Source organism: Octodon degus, unplaced genomic scaffold, assembly GCF_000260255.1.
Source record: "Octodon degus isolate 3935 unplaced genomic scaffold, OctDeg1.0 scaffold00072, whole genome shotgun sequence".
NCBI classification, from domain to species: Eukaryota; Metazoa; Chordata; class Mammalia; order Rodentia; family Octodontidae; genus Octodon; species Octodon degus.
In genome coordinates this window covers 7,152,840-7,176,967 of record NW_004524648.1, presented here as the reverse complement: position 1 = coordinate 7,176,967, position 24,128 = coordinate 7,152,840, and the positions used below count along the sequence as shown (strand labels likewise).

The 24,128-nt window shown below is 44.0% G+C and overlaps 1 pseudogene; it reads right to left on the bottom strand.

Annotated features, from left to right (window-relative positions):
* Positions 1 to 19,018: 19,018 nt before the first annotated feature.
* Positions 19,019 to 20,049, bottom strand: LOC101581299 (annotated as a pseudogene).
* Positions 20,050 to 24,128: the final 4,079 nt, after the last annotated feature.

Here is a 24,128-nt window from a genome sequence, read left to right as displayed (position 1 = left end):
TCCTATAGAAAACATCCAGGGGCACATCTAGGAGGTTCTGAAGGTATAGTGCTACAAGGTTGAAGGTGCTGGGATGCCCTAGTCACAGCTTGGAAAGGTTGTCCAGGAGCAACCCAGCTCAGATCACTGTGAGGCAAATGAGAAAGGTATATTGGGAGACAGTAAGCCCCAGAGACCTGGGGGTTCTTTGCTTTTGTGGCTTGTGTTGATTAACCTGATTAAGATACTGTAGGGACTTGGAGGGGGGGCTTTCCTTGTTTTTTTTTTAACTATTTTCTTTTTTGGTACCGGGAATGAAACTCAGGGTAATTAAAATATTTTAAATCTCTTAGAGTATACTAAATGTTGGTTTTTATTAATATTATTATTTGTTTCAATAGCTAATATTTATTTATTTATTTTTATTTTTTAAGGACAGAATATTTATGGGGGAAAGGAAGCTTCTGTCCGAGAGAGGAACAGAAAGGGGCCCCGAGTGGGTTTTCCCCCTTAATATTAATTGACTGTATGATAGGCAGTATGACATCTTTCCCACAACACCACAGAAGTTAAGCAAAGCCCGGAGTGGTGCTGGACACCTGTGGTCCCAACACTCTGGGATGTGCAAGGGCAGGGTTACCAATTCCAGCCCACTCTGGGCAATTCAGTGAGAACTTGTCTCAAAATAAAAAATACAAGAAAGGGCTGGGGGTGTAGCTCAGTGTGAAGTGCATGGATTTAATCTCCAGCACCAAAGGTGAAAAAGAAAGAGAAACAAAGAAAGAAAGGGGACAGGGGAGGCTGGAGGTACAGTTTAGTGTGAAGAGCTTGAGTTTAATCACTAGCGCAATGGCAAGCAGAAAGATCTTAACAACACTCAGAACTTGGAGTTAGATTTATTTATGTCAATGGGCACTGACCAGGAACATCCCCAAAGTGGCAGGCCCTGGTCTCTGGTGGCCTAGGGTTTATATGGGATAAGCAAGTGGGAAGTCCAGAGGTAGAATAACTTGTCAATTGGGGATTGGTTTATACAATGTGCAAAACAGTGACCAGCTACACATGACAGTGACCAGCCATTTCTAAGGGACAGAAGCGATAAGAACTGGAACAGGAAGTATTACCTGGGCAACTAAGAAACTGAAGTAAGGGCTGGAAATATAGCTCAGTAGCACAAGTGCCTGCCTGGCAAGTGCAAGGTCCTGAGTTCGATTCTTGGTACCTAAAAAAAAAAAAGAAATACACTAGTACCACACCCCCTTACACAGGCACTCACACATGCATTCACACACAAGGTTAAAGAAGATCTCAGCACTACCTGAGTTCAATCCCTAGCACATGGGGGGAGGCAGAGTAAATAGTGTGGTGACTGTAGTTAATAATGAAGTATTCTAAAGGCTGGGGAATATACCTCAGTGCCAAACTGTTTGCCTCACACGTTCAAGGTCTTGGCTGAGTTTAATTCACCTGCTTCAAAAAAAAAAAAAAAGTATCACATATTAGAAATTTGAAAATACACACACAGAGAATGAAAGAGACCCAAGGAGCAAAACACAAGATAATCAATTTTTAGAAGGAATAATCCTAGGCAGGGGAGATAGCTTGGTGATTTAAGCATCTGTCTGGTAAGCCAAAGACCCAGGTTCAATCTCTGGTACGGCATATAGTGCCAGCCTCATGCCTGCCGAGCCAACCCCCGAAATCGGGCGTGGTGGCGCATGCCTGTGATCCCAGTCCTGCGGAGGCTGAGACAGGAGGATCATGTGAGTCTGATGCAAGGCCCTGTACCAAATAAATAAATAATTAAATAATAATAAAAAAGGAGTAATCCTACCATAACGGCTCAGTCAAATCCCTCCCAGGCACACATATTCTAACTTTCCATTTGTCTTTGCCTCATTTATTCTGATTTTGAAGTCCAGGAAGAGAGTGCCTGGCTGGCCAGCCCACCACCTGCCTTTGTTCTAACCAAGAGCTTGTTGGAGAAGAGGCTCAGCTCTAGACCTTTCCACCCCCCCAGTGGGAGTGAGTGTGCTGTGACTCACATAGTGGGAAGCTCCTCCAGATAGAGGAGGGTTTGGATGCCAGGCAGCCACAAACATTGACAAATTCTGCACAACAGGGATGAATTAATGTGGGCCTGCTACTGTCATTGAATCACAATTTATATTTTAGTCCCCTCGCTGCTATTAGAGAAAGCCCAGAGCACATTTACGAGTCATCATTCAGAATAGCTTACCAGCGTGATTCATTTTCGTTTTCTCTTCAGAAGGTGACATTTTCTGACCAGTGCTGGGGAGGCTTCCTAATAGGGAGCCTGCAGCCTCCTCTACCTGATTGAGGTGGCCCCACATAGAACTTCTCGGCTCTAAGTGAGGAAAGCCTTTCCCACTTGGACGTGGAAGCCCAGATCCAGTAGTAAAGAACCGCATTTGATGTTTTGTTTTGTTTTGTTTTTGTATTTTTAGGGAAGGGTCTTCAGGGTCTTCAGGGTCTCACTACTAGATCAGACTTGTAATGATCTGCCTGTTTACAGCCTCCCAAGAGCTGGGATTACAGGCACGCACCACCATGCCAGTCTCAATTGCTGGCTCAGCCCACCCCGAGGGCGGGGCCAGCACGGAAGGCCTGGGATCTAACCCTGGCCACTGTGCCTGCTCAAAAGCACTGTAGTCCGCTGTGCTATTTGGCCGGCCCTGCTGGGTACTTTTTTTTTTTTTTTTTAATCTTTTATTTATTTGTTACAGGGTCTCACTACACAGCTCAGACTCATAGTGATCTTCCTTTCTCAGCCTCCCCAGCACTGGGCACAGCATGCGATAGTGGGGATTGAACCCCGGTCCTTGTGCTTGCCAGGCAGGTGCTTAGACCACCAAGCTTTCTCCCAGCCCAGGAATCGCCTTTCATTGTCCTCAAGTCAACTGTCTTCATAACAGCTGGGGATGGTGGTCCATGCCTTTAACCCCAGGTATTCAGTATCCTGAGACAAGAGGACTGCAGCTCCAACAGCTGCCTGACAGACTTAGTGAGACCCTACCTGAGAATAAAAAGTAAAGGACAGGGCCAGGGAAGTACTCAGCAGCACATCACTTGCCTGGCAAGCATGAGGTCGTGAGTTCAATTTCTGATAGAAAAAGAAGGTAGGGGTGGGTGTCTGGTGATATAACAGAGTGGTGGAGTACCTCCGTTTAACCTCCAGTACAGCAAGAAAAAGAAATAAATGAATAAATAATTTGAAAACTTTAAAAAAATTTTTTAAAGGGCTGGTGGTGTAGCTCAGTGGTATAGTGCCCCTGGGTTCAATCCCGAGTACTGAAACAGAAAAAAATGAAGCACTCTCTTGATAGTAGCTCAGCAGGACCACTTTCTGGCTCTGGGCAACTTCAGTGAACCTGGCCTTCCTGCGTGCACCCGGCACATCTGTGTTTATCTTCCATCTAAATCACGGAAGGCCAGATGGGCAAATGGATGCAACTGGGCCAGCGGTGGCTGGGGGCAAATGCTCCATGTACAAAATTTCAAACATACAGCCTCTAGTTAAGTCCAATTAGAGGTTAGCTATACAGTCCCAGCAAGAGGAAACTATAGACAAAACCCTAATTTTAGTTTTTATAAGGGTCCAGCATAGTTTCCAATCTGCCTGATGCTGTCTATAGTTTAATTACTTTTACAACATTTTATTTTTGGTACCAGGAATAAAAAAACAGGACTTTGTACTTATCAGGCAGGTGCTGTGCCACTGAGCTACAATCCCTGACCCTACTTTTACATTTTAAATTAAAAAAGAAAAGATGTTTCATTTTGATTATTGTGTTTTTATACATGGTGTAAAGACTAGAATAGTAATAAAAATGCTGGGTATGGTAGTACATGCCTGTAATCCTACAACTTGGGAGGCTGAGGCAGGAGAACCACAGTAGTGAGTTCAAGCCTGAACTGCTGTGAAATTCTGTTTCAAACAACAACCACAATGAACACTTGTGTGGGCTGGAGGTGCAGCTCAGCGGCAGAGTACCTATCAAGTGCGCACTAGGCCCTGTATCTGATCCCGGGCACAGAGCACACTTCAATACCCTGTTCCCCTTCAAGCTTAGGCTAGGGGCTGGTGAGATGGCTCAGTGGTCTAAGGCACCTACTTAGAACAAGCTTAGCAAAGCACAGGGTCCACGGTTCAATCCCCCAGCACCACATGCCAGCCAGCCCCGCCCCCTAGTGGGCTGAGCTGGCCGCGCGCGCGCACACACGCACAAGCACATGAACAAATAAATAAATAAAATTAAAAAAAAAAAAAAAAGCTTAGGCTCCCAGCTTGCTCACCCTTAAGGTCAAGCCACTGGGGTTTTGGCTTCTTTTATGGTGCTAGAAACTCAATTCTAGGCCTTCACACTGAAATACATCCCCAACCATTTTAAAATTTTATTTATTTATTTATTTATTTATTTTTTATGTATTTGAGTACAGGGTCTACAGGGTCTCACCACACAGATCAGACTCACAATGATCTTCCTGTTTTCAGCCTCCCAAGCACTGGCATTACAGGTGCGCACCACTACTCTCAGTCACTGTCTCAGTGTGTCTTGGGGATGGGGCTGGCAAGGCAAGGGTGGAACCCTGGTCCCTGTGTCTGCCTAAGCAGGTGCTTCAATCCACTGAGCTATCTGGCCAGCACACAACCCACTGTTGAGACAGGATCTTGCTAAATTGTCCAGAATGAGATTGGACTTCTGATCCTTTTGCCTCAGCCCCTAAAGTGCTAAGATTATAGGCATGTGTCACCATGCCCAGCTGGCACTTTTCTTTAGAAAGATTTTTCTGCAAGTTTTTGAGCATACTGTCTTGGAAATTGTGCTTCTGGAGTATCCTTCTAGAACTCTCTTTAGTGAGTAGTTTCTACCTCTGGTCCTAGTATAATAACCTGCACACCATGTACCAATAAATGTAGAAGCAAATTAAATGTCTGTTCACATGCATCATTGTGCCTCTTTTTGTGTGTGTGTGGAACTGGGGATTGAACTCAGGCCCTTGTGCTTGCCAGGGAAGCACTTATTCTACTGAGCCATCTCCCCAACCCTGTGCCTCTTTGTGTCCCCAGATTTTCAACCTCAGTACGCAGCAGACTCACCTGGTAGACCTGCAAAGACGTGGTTTGCTGGGGCACGTGCTCTCCTCTAAAGCTCAGATTCAGGGCGAAGACCAGGAACTGCAACAAGTTTTCAGGGGCTGCTGCTGCCAGTGGTGGCCAGAGGCAACCTGGACCCTCTCTGATCCCTGTAATGAAAGGAATCTCATGGTCCTTTGTACCTAGTTCTGAAGGGAGCTCAGCCTGTTTCACACTGGGCACTCTCGCTGTGTATCAGGAGGAATGCTTGTTCATACCAATAAACAAGTGCTTGAAACAATATAGTAGCTAAATTAAAACTTTATATGCTGTTGTCCCCAAGTCCTTTCTGGGTCTGGAGCAAGGATGAGCAACTCTTGAAATGGGGGGAGGGGGGCAGACATCAGAAGGAGTGAGATAGAGTAAAGGTTATTTAGGACCAGTGAGTGCCTCCATCCCCTGACCCAACTACATGGTAGTGAATCTGCCTCTTCCACATGGTCCATGATCTGTCATGTCACCATCACCATCTCCATCATCATCAACATGACTAGTTCTGGGGATTGAACCCAGGGTCTCATGTATACTAAGCACATGCTACTCCTGAGCTCTACTCTCAGCCCCCATTATGTTATTATAAAAGTTTGTTTTATTTTTTTATTTTTTTATTTTTTTTGTATTTAGTACACGGTCTACAGGGTCTCATTACGTAGATTGAACTCATAGTGATTCTCCTGTTTGTAGTCTCCCCAGTGCTGGGATTATAGTGGCGCGCCACCACACCCAGTCTCAATCACCATCTCCATGTGCCCTGCGGGGCCAGCATGGCAGGCTGGGGATCGAACCCCAGTCCCTGCATCTGCCTAAGCAGGCACTTTAGTCCACTGAGCTATCTGGCCAGCCCCTTGTTTTATACAAATGTTTTATGAAAAGTTTCAAGCTTATAGAAAAATAGAAGAGCACAGTGATCACCCATAGATTCAGAGCTAAAATTTAATTATCATTGTTTTACATGGTGGTTTCATTCATATATATGCATATTAGTCATCTCTGTCATCATTGGTCCCAAATATCTGACATATGCAGCGTATAGGAGGAAAGGGCTATTTTGGCTCACGGTTTCAGAGGGCTCGCTTTCTAGCTTCATAAGACGGGAATAGCAAGGTGGAGGAAAGCAGCTCAGCCCTGGCAGCCAGAAAGCAGCCAGAGGGCAATAGCAGGCAGCAGTGCCTCGGGAACATCCTGCTGCAACCAAGCTGCACCTCCTGCCATCCCATTCAGCTATGAACTCATTGACAGATGAGTGGAGGAGCAGAAGGAGAGAAGCAATGGTGGAGAAGAAGAGCCAGCCACGTGCAGAAAGGGATCGTATGTGAGCAGGGGAAGAGGGACCAGGGATCATATGTGACCGGGGAGGGGCCAGGCTAGCACCTTGATAGTAACTTGCTCTTATGGGAACTAACCTGCCCCTATGAGGCCTGCATTAATCTTTTTATGAGGGCAGGGCTCCATCATCTAATTTTATTCCACTAGGCCCCTCCTTTTTTTTTTTTTTTTTTTTTCTTTTAGACAAGATCTCGCTATGTACCCCAGTCTGGCTTGATAAAAAAAATAGTAAAAACAATGTTAGGAATGATACAGAATTTCACTTAAAAAATGATAGGAATTCAACAATAGTTGCTATATTGCATATTGTTTTCTTCAAATTAGTTATTCAGATTACCAGATATAAGTATGCAAAACTGGTCAAAAATTATTTTAAAAATTATAAAGGAGGGTGAGAAAAAAAATTAAGCATTAACTGCTCCTTTCAGTAGACCAGTAGAAATCAGCAGTACAATTATCTAACCAATCTATCCTTGTACATACATATATATATTTTTTCCCTTCCTTCTTTCTTTTCTCCTTTCCCTCATCCAAGTTGTTAACACCCTTTTAGCAGTTTCTTTTTCTTTCACAGTATCTATTGTACCTTTTAGATTTTATTTACTCTTTCAAGTTCTTAAACTAGGGAGACAATATGATGTTTACATGTGCTGGTCTAATTTATTTCACTTACAAGTATGTTCTCTAGCTGTATCTATTTACCTATAAAAGCCTCAAGTGTATCTTTTCTATAGCAGAATAATATTCCATTGTGTAAAAATATCACATTTTTTAGTCTATTCCTCAACTGATGGGTGTTTGGGTTGTTTTCAAGATTTAGCTATGACAAATTGCACTGCTATAAACATGGGTGCATATATAGAGCTGTGAAATGTTTTCAGTTCTTCTGGAAAAATACCCAAAAGGGGAATAGCTGGGTTGAATGAGACTTCTAAATCCTAGTTTTTTGAGGAATCTCCACACTGATTTCCCCAGTGGTTGTACCAGTCTACACTTCCACCAACAGGGAAGAAGAGTTTCTTTTTCCCCACAGCCATCCAGCATTTGTTATTGGCTGACTTCTTGATGTTAGCCATTTTTCCTGGAGTGAGATGGAACTTCAGTGTTGTTTTAATTTGTATTTCTGAAATGACCAAGGTTGTTGACCATTTTTTCATACATTTATTTTCCATTTGTATTTCTTCACCTGAGAAGTGTATGTTCATCTCAGATACCTATTTTTTTAATTGGGTCTTTGAATTTTGGGGGTCTGATTTTTAAAATTCTTTATATATTCTAGAGAGAAATCCTTTCTCTGAGAGACAGCTAATTTTTTTTTCAATTTGTGGGTTTTCTTTTTAATTTGTTGGTGATTTCTTTTTTTAAAATTTTATTTATTTGTGTGTGTGTGTGTGTGTGTGTGTGTGTGTGTGAGTGTGTGTGTGTGGCCAGCTCAGCCCACCAGGGGGCGGGGCTGGCTGGCATGTGGTGCTGGGGGATTGAACCGTGGTCCCTGTGCTTTGCTAAGCTTGTTCTAAGTAGGTGCTTTAGACCGCTGAGCCATCTCACCAGCCCCTGGTGATTTCTTTTGACACACAGAAACAGAAACTTCTCAAAAACATGAAGTCCTGGTTGTTGATTCTTTGAAGTGTTTCCCATGCAGTTTAGCTTTTGTTTATAAACTGTCTGCCTACTCCTACAACTTCAAGATTCCTACTTATTTTCTCTACCAGTACATTTAATATTTCTGTTTTAATATTTAAATATTTTACCTATTTTGACTTTAGCTGAGTACATGTTGATAGACATGGGTCTAATTTTAGCCTTTGGCATGCAGAAAGTCAGTTTTTCTAACACTGTTTATTAAAGAGACTATCTTTTTTCCAGTGAACATGTTTGGCCCTTTTGTCAAAGATAAGGTGACTGAGTATGTTACCAGTTGTGTCTGTATCTTCTAATCTGTTCCCTTGATCCTCAGGTCTGGTTTGGTGTTTGTTTGTTTTTGGGTTTTGCCAGTACCATTCTGATTTTATCACAGTACTTCATCATATAATTTCTTTCTTTTTATTTTATTTTATTGAGAAACAAGTAGCAATAAGACAGTTTCAAAACTGATTAATAAGACAGTTTCAAGAATTAATACATTATACATTGTTATCTTCTTAGTGGTTATCCACAGTACAAGATGCACACAGGATATCCTGTCCAAACACTATTAGTACAAATCTTTCTTCTCATTGAATTAAGTGAAAGTAATTGTATATCTATCCTAACTATTCTGCATATGCAGATACAAAATGGTCCTTCCTTTGTATCCCATTTCAAGTCAGGGATTAGGAGCTGGGGAGATGGCTCAGTGGAATAAGCACTTCCCTGGCAAGCACAAGAGTCTGAGTTCAATGCCCCATTCTTAAATAAATAAATAAATAAAGTGCCTGCTTGGGCAAATTCAGTCAGGCACATGGGAGTGTGGATCAATCCCCAACTCCACATGCTGCATCAGACCCACCCTTAAGGCAGCATGAGCCAGCAAAAAAAAAAATTCTTCTAGGTCTCTTCTGGTTCCAGATGAATGTTTTCTCTAGTTCTGTGAGGTATGCTAATAATATTTCAATTGGGACTGCTTTGAATCTGTATAACAATTTTGGGAGTATGGCCGTTTTCACAATGTTTGTTCTTCCTATCCATGAACAAGAACTATCTTTGCATTTTCTGAAATCCTCTTCAATCTCTTTTTTTAGAGTACTATAATTTTCACAGTATAGATCTCTTATTTCCTTTATGAGATTGATTCTTAAATATTTCATTTTTTGTATGTTATTGTGAAAGGCATGGTTTCTCTAATTTCTCAGTGTGTTCATTGTTTATGTACAGGAATGCTATTGATTATTGAATGTTGATTTTGTATCCTGCTACACTACTGAACTTGGTTATTAAATCTAGAAGTCTGTTGGTGCAGTTTTTGAGGTCTTCTATGTAGAGTACCACGTCACCTGTGAATAATGATAATTCTACTTCTTCCTTTCCAATCCTTATTCTTTTTATTTCTCTCTTCTAATTGCTCTGACTAATGTTTCTAGGTCTATACTGAACAGGAGTCATGAACAGTGGATATCCTTGGCTTATTTCTGATTTTAAAGTGAAGGCTTTCACTTTTTGTCCATTTAGTATGATGTTGGTTGTTGGTTTATCATACATGGCTTTTATTAGATGAGGTAAAAACCATCTATCTCAATTTTCTGGGGCCAGGGAGATGGCTCAGTATAGTAAGTACTTGCCTGGCAAGCATAAGGGCCTGAGTTCAATCTGTAGTTCCACAAAAAAAAAAAAAAAATAAAAAAAAGAGAGAGAGAGAGAGAGAGAGAGAGAGAGAGAGAGAGAGAGAGAAAAAAAAAAAAAAGAGAGAGAGAGAGAGAGAGAGAGAGAGAGAGAGAGAGAGAAAGAAAAAAATCAATTTTCTGTAGGGTTTTTATCATGAATGAGTGTTGGACTTTGCCAAAAAAGTTTTTGCATCTATTGACATGATCACATGATTTTGTCTTTGTCTCTGTTGATGTGGTGTATTACATTTCTTGATTTGCATATACTAAACCATCCCTGCATTCCTTGCAAACCCTGACTACACTAACATTCCTGAGAAGGATTATTAATGGGTACATCTGGCACTCGGTGTTTGTTTCTTCCCATTTGTCATGAAGTATGTCATGGTTTGGGGTTTTGCAAGAGGGATAATATAATACAGGACACATATTTTATAAGGTTATTTTATAATAGTACCCAAAGAATCATATACAAAGAAAGTCCAGGAAATCTGTCCAACACTAAAGACAAAAGAATCCAGCTGAGGGCCTGGATCCATGGTAATGTCCTACAGGATTCCAGCTGAATGCCTAGAGCCCATAACAATGCCTCCCATGAGTCCAGCTGGAGGTTTGGAGCCCATGACAATGTGTCATTCAGTCCTGTTTCAAGGATCTGTGCTGGGAAGGCCCAAAAGTAATGGTGGAAGCTAGAAAGTCTGGGCCAGCAGGCTGAGGGATCTGAACTGGAGCCAGGAAGCAATGCTCAAAGTAAGAACAAGAACTTCTCTGGAAAGTACCCCAGCCATCCTCAGCAGCATGAGGTCCTCAGCTCCTCCAATGATGAGAATAGTTGAGCTCCCATCAAGAAAGCTAAGGAGACAACCTTCTCCAGGAGACTGAACAGTGCTCCATCGTCCCTTCCAGAGCCAGGAAGCAATTCTCAAAAGGATGACCAGAGCTCCCCCAAAGTGAACCACAGCCATTCTCAGTGACAACAAGGTCCTGAGCTACTTGGACAATCACAACAGCTGAGTTCATCAAGGAAGCCAGCATGAGAAGCTCATCCAAGAGAACCAATAGCTCACTATAGCCTCCTTTCCAGCTCTGCCTCTTATGTTGCTGGCAACGACCCTCAGGTGGGCCTCCCACACCCAGCCCCACACTGGTTCAGTTCAGCTGGATGTTACAAGTTGACCATCAGTTGTTAATCCATCACAGAAAATCACTTTGGTTTTGCCTTAGGATATCATGCTACCCTTTCACTTTGCTTGAAGCCTTGGTGGCACTGTGGAGCATGTTGCATGTTCGCTCTGTGCTCAGGGTCAGCAGGTAACTCAATCTGGGCCAACGAATGTGGGTAGAAGGAAGTAAGTGCTGTGTCCTGATAACAGTGTCCTTGAGAACCAGCTGTTAGGGGCAAGGGCATAGCTCAATGGTAGGTAGAACACTTGCCTAGCATGTGTGCAATCTTCAGCACCACCAAAAAAGAAAACAGGCTGAGGCAGGAGAATTGTTGTGAGTTGGAGACCAGCTTGGGCTACAAAATGAGCTCAAGGCCAGCCTGAGCTGCATAGTGAGGCCCTGTCTCAAAAAGACAAAAAGAAAACAGACAAAACAAAGTCTTTAGCTCCTGATCCCCTCTCCAAAGCTGCCCTGGTTCTCATCCTGATGCTTATAGTGTTGCCTGGTTGCAGCACTGGGGATTGCACCCAGGGTCTTCACTCTGAGTCACACTTTCCTTTTTTTTATTTTTTATTTTGAGTCAGATCTCATTAAGCTGCTAAGGCTGGACTTGAACTTTTAATCCTCCTGCCTTAGTCTCCCAGTGTGCTGGGTTATAGGTATATACCACTATACTCAGTGTTTAGTTTGTGTTTTCTTTCTTTCTTTCTTTCTTTCTTTCTTTCTTTCTTTCTTTCTTTCTTTCTTTTTCTTTCTTTCCTTCCTTCCTTCCTGATTCCATATCTTCCTAACAAGTTTTACTCTGAACTCCCTTTAAGTGAGAACAAGTCAACCACCCTTAAGAGGCCTACTTATCCTGTTTGCTGTAGAAATTATTTTAAAAAATAAAGAAATTATTTTACAAGAAGATGCCAAGAGGCAAGTTAAAAAACAGTGGACAATGCATTCCCTTTACTGTCAGTGCTAGACTTACATAGAGAGGAAAAGGCCCATAGAAGGTCTAGAAACATCCTCTCCCCATCAGAGGAGTCCCTGAGCTCTGTGAGTGATAACATTAAAAAATATTTGAGGGCTGGGGAGGTGGCTCAGTGGAATAAGCACTTCCCTGGCAAGTGCAAGGACCTGAGTTCAATCCCTGGTTCCGCAAAAAAAAAAAAAAAAAAAAAAAAAAAAAAAATTGAAAACAAAAGGTGAGGGAGATCCCACCAAATAATGCTTCCAGTGTTTCAGGAACTGTGGAAGCTGCCTTCTGTCCCTTTCTGAGCCCCTGTGAGGGCTAATGTTAGGACCATAGTGTGTGGACTGTGGCCAGAAAGAACAATGAGAAATGTGGCCACTTCCAGCCTATGTTAGCTGGATGGGCTACTTGGGGTCTCTCTCCTCAGTTTCCACATTGGCAGTGTCCAGTGAAGCTGTAGCATTAGAGGGATCCGAAGGCAGAGTGAGGGGCAAACTTTAAGCACTTAGCTTCCTGCGCTGGAACGTCAGCTCAGAGGGTGCAGCACTGTTGGGAGTTTGGGCCCAGTAGGATGTCTGGGTCATAGGGTGGAGCTTGCTCAAGGATCCCTGCAGGACCTGGTAGGGGAGCAAGTTCATGATTGGGGACTGGATTAATTATCTTGAGAGTGGATTGCTATAAAGCGAGTCTGCCCCTTGTGTGTTTGTTTTGTTTTGCTTTTAGCAGTATTGAGAATAAAATCCAAGGCCTTTGCACTGAGCTACATACACAGCCTTTTAAAAAAATTTTTAAGTAGGATCTCACTAAGTTGCTAAGTTGCCTAGACTGAGCTTAAATTTGTGATCTTTCCACCTCCAGGGTGATGAGTGTGCTCCACTACCCCCAGCTCACTCTTGAGGCTTTGCCAGAGGACTGGACATGTCTACTTGCCCTTCCATTCTCCACTGTGAGAGGAAGCAGTCTGAAGCTGTCATAGGAAGTACAGCAGACACCCAGTCTGCGTATGCTCTTTGATTTCCCACCTCGCAAGCCGTGAATGAAAATAACTCTGCTTTCTTTATAAATTAACCAGACTCAAGTACTTTGTTACAGCAACAACAAATGGACAACAATATCCTGGGCATGCCCAGTTTCTTGGGCTTCTATTTATTAAAGTACAAAGGGGGGGTGGCTTAGACATTGAACTATATTTGATGCCTAAGCCTAAAATGTAATTGGCCATGTTTGGCCCTGAACCTTTTGAAGCCTGAGACCTTGTGTCCTACGTACTTGAATGTGTGGCCAACAGTTCACCAGGGAACTATCCACACTCTGCCGACAGCTCCCCAGCTCAGTAAGAAGGAAAAAATTAGATGTAGACCTCACATGTAAAGCTCCAAGGGCTCTCCCAAGACACTAGGAGTCAGCTCTGCAATAGCTAAGCACTCTCAGGGGCTCCCTCTTCAAGGAGTTCTTAAGCCTCAGATACGGCTAGACACAGAGCCACTTTCCTGATCGTAGGTTGTTTCTCATATTGTTATAAAGTAGGCTCCTGCCTGGATATGTATCACCCATGCGCAGTGAATGCATAGTTAAGACCAGGGTTCCCCTTGCAGTTGTGCAGTATACAACCTGTACAACCATACGCAGCAGACAACCTTGAGTAAGAGGACAGCTTTCAGAGTCAGGAAAATCTGAGTCTAAATCTCGTTTTTGTTATTCATTTTCAGTAAGAAGCGTAAGTGTCTCAGTTACTCTTCTTTCATTGCTGGGACAAATACTCAACACTCAAAGTGAAGGAAGGAAAGGTTTATTTAGCTCACAGTTACTGGAGGCTTCAATCCATACTCAGCTGGCTCCAAGGCAGACTGGCACATGGCAAAGGGAAACTTTTCATGGTGACAGAAGGCAGAAAAACAGCAAGAGCAAAAAGGGAGGAGCAGCAGCAACAACGGCCACAGAGAGCAAGTCTGTCTCCCTTAAGTTGCGTTCAGGCTCTCAGCCCCAGGCTGGGTGTGGTACTCACCCCCATAATCCCAGCAGCACTCACACCCGTAATCCCAGTGGATCATGAGTTAATCACAAACTCTAGAAGTCCGCCCCAGGACTGCATGAGGCTTAGGGGGACACCTAGACACAGACCATAACAATAACCTATTATCCATGGCTAAATTTTAGTCTTCCTTTAAGATCCAGGTCATCTGGAGCACTCACGGAGATGGATGGATGCCCCAAAATTGTGGCACGCAATTAAAGGAAAAGAATTCTATTAAGCATTTTTATGAGAGCCAAGGCTCTTTACAGAGAGGGGTCACCAGCCATCCCATCAATCTAGTCTTGCTGTGTCCTCCAAATAGAAAATACTTTACATATGAAGAGATATAAGAAGGCCCCCCGGGCAGCTGAGGAGTGTTTCCAATCCATTCAGATGAGTGGGGCTTTCATCCACCCTCCCTCTTCCCAAGAGTGTCTCCATTAGTGTTATCTTTCCCTTTGAGCAGAGCCAAATTGAGAGCAGCATCTATGTTTTCGTTGTGATTAACTTTTGTTCACGCATAAGGACGTTCAATAAATATTGATTCTGGTGGGGAAAAAAAGAAAAGATCCAGGTAATCTTACCTGGAAGCCTTTTCTAACTCTACCCTAAGCTGTGTCAAATACCCTTTCTATTGTTTCCATCTCCTGAACTGTCTCTAATACCGCTGGACTTCCTCCCAGAGCTGTGACCCCTTGATGTCAAAAATTGCTTTTCACATTAGATCACCAGCACCTAGAATAGTGCTGGCATACAGAAGAGATGAAATGCTAGTTGGATGAATACGTGATGACGTGGGTGTACGCATACGTGGATGAGTGGTTACATGTGGGCTTTGCTGGTCCCAGGTAAGTCTGCTCTTTGTATTTTCTGTTAGAAGGCAGTGGTAGAGAAAAGAGGCAGAGAAATGGGACAGGAGATCAGAGTTTGGAAATTTAGCAAGAGCAGCTCAGCCCCTTGCTGTGGTCATTTTGTGGGTAGAATAAAAACTGAGGGAAACCTTGTACCAGGCAAAGAAGGTAAACAGCTAAATGTTCCACTGAGACAACGGTCTGATTCTCCCCGACTAGGGAAAGTAGGAGCCACAGAGAAGCAAACATCCTCTTCCAGTTACTGTCTGTCTGTCTGTCTGTCTGTCTGTCTGTCTGTCTGTCTGGAGCTCTCACAGAGCCCCACAGCCACAGCCCATGGTCCTTGCTTCTGGGCCATCTTCAGTCCCAACTCGGTCTGTGATCCCAGGAGGCTGATGGGCACTGCAAGGAGCCTGAATCATTCCTGACCACAGCGGCTTGAGAATGACAGAGGTTTTCTGTTTCCAGGGTGTGTTTGCAAGTGGGTTTTTTGGTGACATGGTTGGCTTCCACATGGCCCCTGCCAACCAGGAGTTGAGATTAGTGGCCTGAACAGATCACATTATAGAACTTCAAAATACCTGGGGGAAGGGGGAATGGTAAAAGGAAAGCAACAGCAGAAGCACAAAGCTGGGGGAGACATGGGCCACCGGAGAGCATGCGAAAAGCGACTTGCAGTTCTGACAGCAGTGAGTCAGCAGCCGGAGGATGTGGTGCGTAGCCGCAGGAGGGGGTAAGCCCAGTGGCCTCTGCTGGCCAGCTCCTCTGCTGGGCAGACCACCCTGGGAGCCGGCTCAGTCTGCTGCCCATCGTGTGACAGGAAACGGTGTGTTCTGAGTCCAGTCACCAAGGCGGGGGAGGAGGTGGCAATGGAGAGCCTTGAAAACTGGACCACAGGCTGGGTGATGCAGCTGGCCCAGCAAGCTGGAGGCCCGGAGTTTAATTCCCAGTGCTGAAAACAAATTTAAAACAATTCAAAAGTTGGATAAGAGGCCAGGGACGTGAGGCTGGTGAGATAGCTCAGTAGATTAAGCGCGGAAGGATGTGGGTTCAATCCCTGGCATCACAAACCGCTCCTGCAGTGCCAGCCCTGCCTTGGGTGTGCTAAACCTGTGACTAAGTCTGGGTGTGGTGGTGCACGCCTGTAATCCCAGCACTGGGTAGGCTGAAAACAGGACCGTGAGTCCAAGCTGCATAGTGAGACCCTGTACCAAATACATAAAACTAAAAGTAAAAAAAAAAAAAAGAGGCCAGGTGCAGAGACACAGGCCTGCAATCTCAGCTACTCAGGAGGCTGAAGAAGAACAATTGGAAATTTGAGCCCAGGTTGTATAAATTTAGTGAGACTGTGTCCCAAAATAAAATTTAAAGAAAAGAGTTGGGAATGTAGCTCAGTGCTATAGTGCTTGGATTCCATCCTGGCTATTAGAAAGAAAGGAGAGAGGAGGGGGAGGGGAGACAGGGGGGATTAGAGAGAGATCAGAGGAAGAAGGAAAAGAGGGCTGGGCATAGTGGCGCTTGTCTGTAATCCCAGCACTGGGAGGCCGAGGCAGGAGGATCAGTAATAGTTCAAAACCAGCCTGGGCTACAAGGTGAGCTCAAAGGCCAGCCTGAGCTGCATAGTGAGAACTTGTCTCAAAAAGACAAAAGAAAAAAAAAAAAAAGGAAGAGGGGACGAAAAGGCTTGAATGGAGAGGTGGGGTTCTCTTGCCTGTATCTTCTGCTTGGAAATTCTTCCCCACCTGCCAGGCATGGTGTTGCACACCTGTAATCCCAGCACTTGGGAGGCTGAGGCAGGCGAACCGTTGAGAGTTCAAGGCAAGACTGGGCTACAAAGCAAGTTCGAAGCCAGTCTGGATGGAATAGTGATGTTGTCTCAAAAAAAAGTTCTGCTGTCCACCAGGGGAACTCTCACCTTGGCCTCAGCTCCTGCCATCTCGCTTCTCATCCCTCTAAGCAGAGAAGGTGCTTAATGGGGAGCAGTCTCCCCGCCTTGGGGAGAGCCAGACCCCCACCTGACAGTACCTCTCCTGAGTGTGTGGCTCAGCACACCCCAGCCTCCTGCTCTCCTGGAGTTTGACCCCAGGACTGTTCTTCCGCAAATGTCTGATGAATTAAATTGCTGGCATGAGATCTGTTGCCAAACATTTTGACCATGAGGAAGAGAGATTATATGCTTTCTACGTGGCTCAAAAAGAAGGAACTGGAAAAGAGGGTGGAGATTACAAGAAAACGGATTTCAGCTCTAAAGTAGGAAGTACTTCATAATAATAATGAGGACAGCTTTATTGCCTCTTCTAGTCATCTGCTGCTGCTTCATAAATTACTCCCTGAAACCTAGCAGCTGACAACAACCATAAACACTTATTATCTCACATAGTTTATATGGGCCAGAAATTCAGGAGCTACTCGCAAGAGTGGCTCTGTCTTTGAATCTCTCGTGAGGTTGTAGATCCCAGCTGGGGCTGCAGTCTCTGAGGGCTGTGCTGGGGCTGCAGGATCTGATTCAAGATGGCGCACCCACATGGCCGTTGGCAGGAGGTCTCACTTCCCTTCCTGTGGGGCTCTACCTGGAGTATCTGAGTGATCTCAGGATGTGACGGCTGGTGTTTCCCAGAGCAAAGAATCCAAGACAGAGAGAGAGAGAAAAAAAAACTTGCAACGTCTTTTTTAATGAGCTAGCCTTACAGGTTCCAATGTCATTTCTACCATGGTCAAGTGGGAAAAGAATACAGTACTCAAAGGCATGCCACTGTGTGGTGAGAACAGTGCTCATCTTCAAGGTTGGCTACTTTATTTATGTACTTATTTATTTTCTTGTTTGCTTGCTTTGGTGCTGGGATGGGGTGGGGGGACCCAGGTGCAGGCTGGCCAAGTGCTGTAGCACCGAGCTACACCCTGGTTCCTCCCATCTCTCCTCAAGTCCTGCTTGCTGTTTGCTGTGGTCAGAGACCCTCACCTTAATGCATAGAAGAGAAAAAGCTAGAAAGGACCCCAGAGGAAGGAGATGCTGAAATAAATACCCCCAAAGAGGGAAGGGACAGGGAGTGAATCCTTATCATTATTTTGGGGCCATTATTATCTGTTTCTGGAGCATGTCATTGTCCTGAAGCTGAACCCTGGGACCATAGTCTCAGGTGGTCACTGCGGGCACAGGGAGCTTCTCTGTGGCTTTCCTATTTATCTTATTTATTTATTTATTTATTTATTTGTGCTGGGGATTGAACTCAGGACGTTGTGTGGCTTTCCTTTTAAAAGCACACCACGCCTGCTTGCCCTGCTTAGTGATGTGAGCTCCCAACTGCCCACCTCACCAGTCCTGGTGGTGGAATGGTAGAACCTTCATCTTTATTCATCTAGGAAATGCTGATTGAGGGCTAAAGCCAGGCGCTGATCAGGGCATCAGAGACGAAACTGGGAACAAAATACAGACTTTGTTTTCATGAGGCTCTGCAGAGAGAAAAGCACATACTCTCCTAATGGACAAGAATTAAGCTGACGTCAGAATTCTCCCCAGGATGCAATGAGACACTAGGGAGGTATTTTATAGTTGAGTGAAAGGAATTTCAGCCCAAGAATTGTGTGTTCAGCTAAGATACTATTTTATTTTATTTTATGTATTTGGTACAGGGTCTCACTATGCAGCTCAGACTCGTAGTGATTGATCCTCCTGTTTTCAGCCTCCCCAGTGCTGGGATTGTAGGAATGTACCACCACACCCAGATTCAGTCACTGGCTCAGCGCCCCCAAGGTTGGGGCCAGTGCAGCATGTGGGACCGGGGATGAACCCTGGTCCCTGTGCTTGCCTAAGCTAGTGCTTAGTCCCCTGAGCTATCTCACTGGCCCTATGTTATTTTTTAATTAATTAATTAATTCATTTTGTCACATCATTTTTATTTTCGGCTACTTAAACATCTTTCTCGGGCAATAAAACAACTTGTATATGGGGTCTTATGATTTCTGAAGCATATTTTAAAAATAAACTTCTCTCCATTATACAGAGTTGTGATAGAAAAAAAGATTAATAGGCGATATTGCTTTTCAGAATGCAGTTACACTGCAAGCCTGCTCAATGAACCTTCCTAGTTAAGCCATTGTTGCCAAATGAAAAACTGTGGTTCAGAAGTCTTCTGTGAAGAATACTTGAGATCAGGGGCCAGGGAGATGGCTCAGTAGAATAATTGCTTCCCTGGCAAGCGCAAGGGCCTGAGTTCAATCCCCGGTTCCACAAAAAAAAAAAAAGAATACTTGAGAGCGTTAAAGGAATGTTTAGTTCCCTCCACAAAGAGCCACCAGAATTTTTTCATAATCTCCCTTGGTTTTGTCCAGCACGGCTTGGCACAGAGAGATCCCATATGTCTTCTAATAGTGCACACTTTGATATTCGTGTGGATTTCTGTGCAAGAGACCATGATCTTGATCAGTGCCTTATGATGAGTTCCAACACCCTTTGTTGCTTCATGAAGCTTCTCAGCAAAGAAGGCAGGTGTGCTTGTGGCACATTTCACGATGGCTGTGAGGCACCTCTCAATGTCCCCTTTCGGTTCCAGGTCCAGAGTCTTGTTCATGTCTTGTTCACTGTATTTGGTATATTTCTGAAACACTCTGAGATGGGGGTAGCTGCGGGTGGTCAGAATGGTGTTGAACACATTCACATCCGTCCCTCTTCTCCTTTCTCTGGCTTCATATAGGGCCCTGGTATCTGTGTCCATCAAGTCTTCATTCACACCAATGTCCTCACATCCGTCACCCTTAGAGAGAGAAAGCAGAACCTTCTGGAAATCTCCAGATGTGTCTACTGTGATATTTGGCCAAATCTTTCTTCGTTCATCTCTGTAGATTCTATTCATTTCTCTGACTTCTTTCTTCTTTCTTGATGTCAAAATTTCAATGAGGGTGTCTTCATTGTTCTGAGATCCTTCACAGCAGCATGGAGCTCACCGGCATCAAACTGGGTGGGAGTTTTCAGCAGAGCTAAAACCATTTCTTCTAGATGACCTGTGAGGGCTTTCTTCAGAGCTATATCCAAGTGGCTTCCCTTTTTGCCGGAGGTAGGCTGCCGTGATCTATGGATGCTGGGCATTGTTTCTCTTTGTTAGAATGTCAATGATGGTTGCTTCATCCTCACATTTTACTGTTATGGCTTTGTGCAACGCCTCAACATCAAAGGAGGGATTAAAGCCAGGGTAGGGGCTCATGACTCACTCAGGACCACCTTTGGATGCTTTCACAGTCTGAACATATTCTTGTTCTTGATCAAGAAAGTAGGCCTGCTTGAGGAATTCTGATACCATTGCCATTTTAAAGAACTGTCCTTTTTACTACCTTCTTCCAAAGAACTCAAGAGAGGCTCTTCCTGGCACTTTCAGTCCTAAGTTATTATTATTTTTTTTGTTTTTGTTTTCTTCCTTCACAATACCGGGGATTGAACTCAGGACCTTGCACTTGACAGGCAAGTGCTTATTCTATTGAGCCATCTCCCTAGCCCCTCCCCTTTATAGTTATTTGAGACAGGCTTTTGCTAGATTTCCAAGTTATCTAGGTTCATTTTGAATTTAGGAGGTTCCTGCCACAGCCTCTCAACATGATGGGATTACATGTGTGCATCACCACATCTGGTTTTATTTATTTATTTATTATTTTTAAATTTTATTTATTTATTTGTGTGTGTGGCCAGCTCAGCCCACCAGGGGGCGGGGCTGGCTGGTATGTGGTGCTGGGGAATTGAACCGTGGTCCCTGTGCTTTGCTAAGCTTGTTCTAAGTGGGTGCTTTAGACCACTGAGCCATCTCACCAGCCCCATAAGTTATTTTTTAAATGAGGGAATGAATTCAAAATAGGATAAAAACCTTCAGGATATTTCTCATACAGAAACTTGCTTTGAGTCGGGCACAATGGTGCACACCTATAATCCAAGCACTCAGAAGACTGAGGCAGGAGGATCACTGTGAGTTTGAGGCCAGCCTGGGCTACATAGTGAACTCAAGGCCAGCCTGAGTTGCACAGGGAGACTCTGTCTCCAAACCCAACCAACCCAACTCAACCCAACCCAACCCAACCCAGCCCAACCCAACCAAACTCTTGCTTTGAAGACCTGCTGGAATATGCCAGATAATATTTAGTAATGAAGGCACTGAAATAAGTTACTGGAGCTAAATGCTGTCTAAATACACAATGACAGAAAAGTAAAAAGAAAATAATAAGCTACAAACCAAACTCTAGATTATAGTACAAACAGTAGATATAACAAGACCAGAGTTAATGGAACACACCTAGGTAAAGATCAGAATAATAAGCCTCCTATGGTAAGCATATACAGAATAAGCTCACTCATGAGCAACTACTTTTTTTTTTTAAGTTCTGGGGATTGAACCACAGACCTCTTCTTTTTTTATTTTATTATTTGGCAATTTTATTTTATTTCTTATTTTTATTTCTTTTTTGGTGGAACCAGAGATTGAACTCAGGCCCTTGTGCTTGCCAGGGAAGCACTTATTCCACTAAGTCATCTCCCTGGCCCTTATTTGGCAATTTTAGAGAGACCTAAATTGCCAAATTCTCGCATCTGGACTTGAACTTGCAATCCCCTGCCTCAGCCCGAGTGTTGGGATTACAGGCATGCACCACCATGTCTGGCTAAAAACAGCTTATTTTTCTCAGTATATGTTCACAAAAATTGACCTGAACTAGTCTACAGAGAAAAACTTGGTGAGATCTCAAGAACTGATAGTCTGGGGCCAGAGAGATGGCTCAGTAGAATAAGCACTTGCCTGGCAAAGTGCAAGGGCCTGAGTTCAATCCCCGGTTCTGCAAAAAAAAAAAAACAAAAACAAAAAAACAAAAAACCCAAAGACTGATAGACCTTCCTAGACTATAATGTAATAACATTAAAAATGAACTCAAGCCTGGATAGTGGTACATGCCTATAGTACTCACACTCAGGAGGCTAAGGCAGGAGGATCGCTGTGTGTTCAAGGCCAGCCTGGGCTACTAAGTAAGCTAATGTTTAGCCTGGACTGCATAGTGAGACCTTATCTCAAAAAGTAAAAAAAAAACAAAAACCCTAAAAAGTAATCCCCAGTGACACAAGTTTCTTCAGACCCACCTCTTTGCAATGCGTCTTTGCCTTGCTTGCCACCAACCAAGGCCTCAGACGTGAATGACGCCATCTTGAATCCAGGCTAAACCTTGCGAGTCACTGCAGAGGCAACTGGGAAGCTGTTCTTGCTGAGCATTGCCTGACACTCTGGCTACAAAATCCTGAGTAATAAGATGGTTGTGTTTATAGCGTTCCCCAGGTTTGGAGGATGGCTTATCATGCAGCCAGAGATAAGTAATATACTGATAGTATGGCAGGGCTCCTTATCTGTGGTTTCACCTTCCACAGTTTCGGTTACTCTGAGTCAGTCATGGTCCAAAAGTATCACACGGGAAATTCCAGAAGCAAGTAATCCACAGCTTTTAAACAACTTTTCAAACTTTACCTCTATATATTGTTATAATTGTTTTAGTTTAGTATGAGTTATTGCTGTTGATCTCTCTCTGTTTTGAATTTATAAATTATGTTACAGATGTGTATTCACAGGAAAAACAGTATTCACAGAAATTGGGCCCTGGATATAGCTTAGTGGTTTAAGTGCCTACCTGGCAAGCACAAGGTCCCGAATTTGATCCCCAGTACCACACACACACACACACACACACACACACACACACACACACACAAATTGTGATGTGAGCCTGGACACTAATGTCCCTGCTCAGTTATAACAGACCAGCACTTCTCAATTTGGGCCAGGGAGCTAGCTCAGAGGTTTAAGTGCCTACCTGGCAAGTACAAGGTCCTGAGTTCAATCCCCAGTTTAAAAAAAAAAAGAATTCACAAAAATTCAGTTTTACTCCAGATTTCAGATACCATGTTGGGGGCCTTGGAATGTAGGCCTCTTAGGTAAGGGAAATTATAATACGTAATGTAATAAATAAGGAGAAAATATGAACTAAAATATGGCCTCTAGCAACAGAAATTATCATGTGTCATGGTTTGGGGTTGTTTCAAGGGGAACAGCTTAACACAGGACACATTTTATAATATTATTTTATAACCAATTACCCAAAGAATAATATACAAGTAGTGCAGGAAATCTGTCCACACACTAAAGACCAAAGAACCCAGCTGAAGGTCTGGAGCCTAATATCTAGCTGAAAACTTGGAGCTCATAACAATGAATCTCACAAGTCCAACTGGGTGCCTAGAGCCCACAACGAAGTCTCATGCAGGTCTGCTCCACAGATCTGTGCTAGGAAGGCCCAAAGGTCAGTGGTGGAAGCTAAAGTCTGTGCCAGCGGGATGAAGGATCTGTGCTAGCAGGCTGCGGGGTCTGAACTGGAGCCTGGAAGCAATGCTCAAGGCAAGCAGCGGAGCTCCCCACAAAAGTACCACAGCCGTCCTCAGCAGCAGTGAGGTCCCGAGCTCCTCCAGGGATGAGGAAAGCCAAGATCCCACCAGGAAAGCCAACACGACAAGCTTTTCCAGGAGGCTGAGCAGTGCACCATCTTCCTATCCGGAGCCAAGAAATGGTGCACAAGGTGAGAACCAGAGCTCCCCCAAAGTGAACCGTAGCCATTCTCAGTGACAATGAGGTCCTGAATTCCTCCTCTGACAAGAATAGCCAAGTTCACCAGGAAAGTCAGCACAACAAGATCCTCTAGCAGAACAGCCCGAGAGAGAACTGGTAGCTTCTAGCAGCTCCAACAGCTTCTCCACACAGCTTGCCTAACAGCCTCTCAGCAGCTTCTCCATTCTGCCTCTCATGCTGCTGGCAACCATCCTTAGGCAGGCCTCCCACACCCAGCACCATGCTAGTTCAATTCAACCGGGTGTAACAAGTTGACCACCAGTTCACTATAGACTACTTCCATATGTCTTGGAATTAACCTCACAAAAATGCACAAAATCTTTATAAAGAAAAATGCAGAGGGCCAGCCAAAGAGCTCAGCAGATTAAAGTGCCTACAAGCAGGAGCAGGGGCCGGGTTCGATCCCTGGGCCTGATGTGCTGTCCCTGCCCCCACCTCTGGGGCTCGCTGAGCTGGCAATTGAGACTGGGCGTCGTGGCGCATACTTGTAATCCCAGCTCTTGGGAGGCTGTAAACAGGCAAATCACTATGAGTCTGATCTAGTAGGGAGACCCTGAACACCCTGTAGACCCTTCCCCAAAATACAAAAAAAAAAAAAAAAGAAAGAAAGAAAGAAAGAAAAGCAAAAAAGAAAAATGCAGAACTGCTTTAAAGAATTTTTTAAAACTTACTTATTTATTTGCTTATTGAATACAGAGTCTCACTGCACAGTTCAGACTTGTAGTGATCCTCCTGTCTCAGCC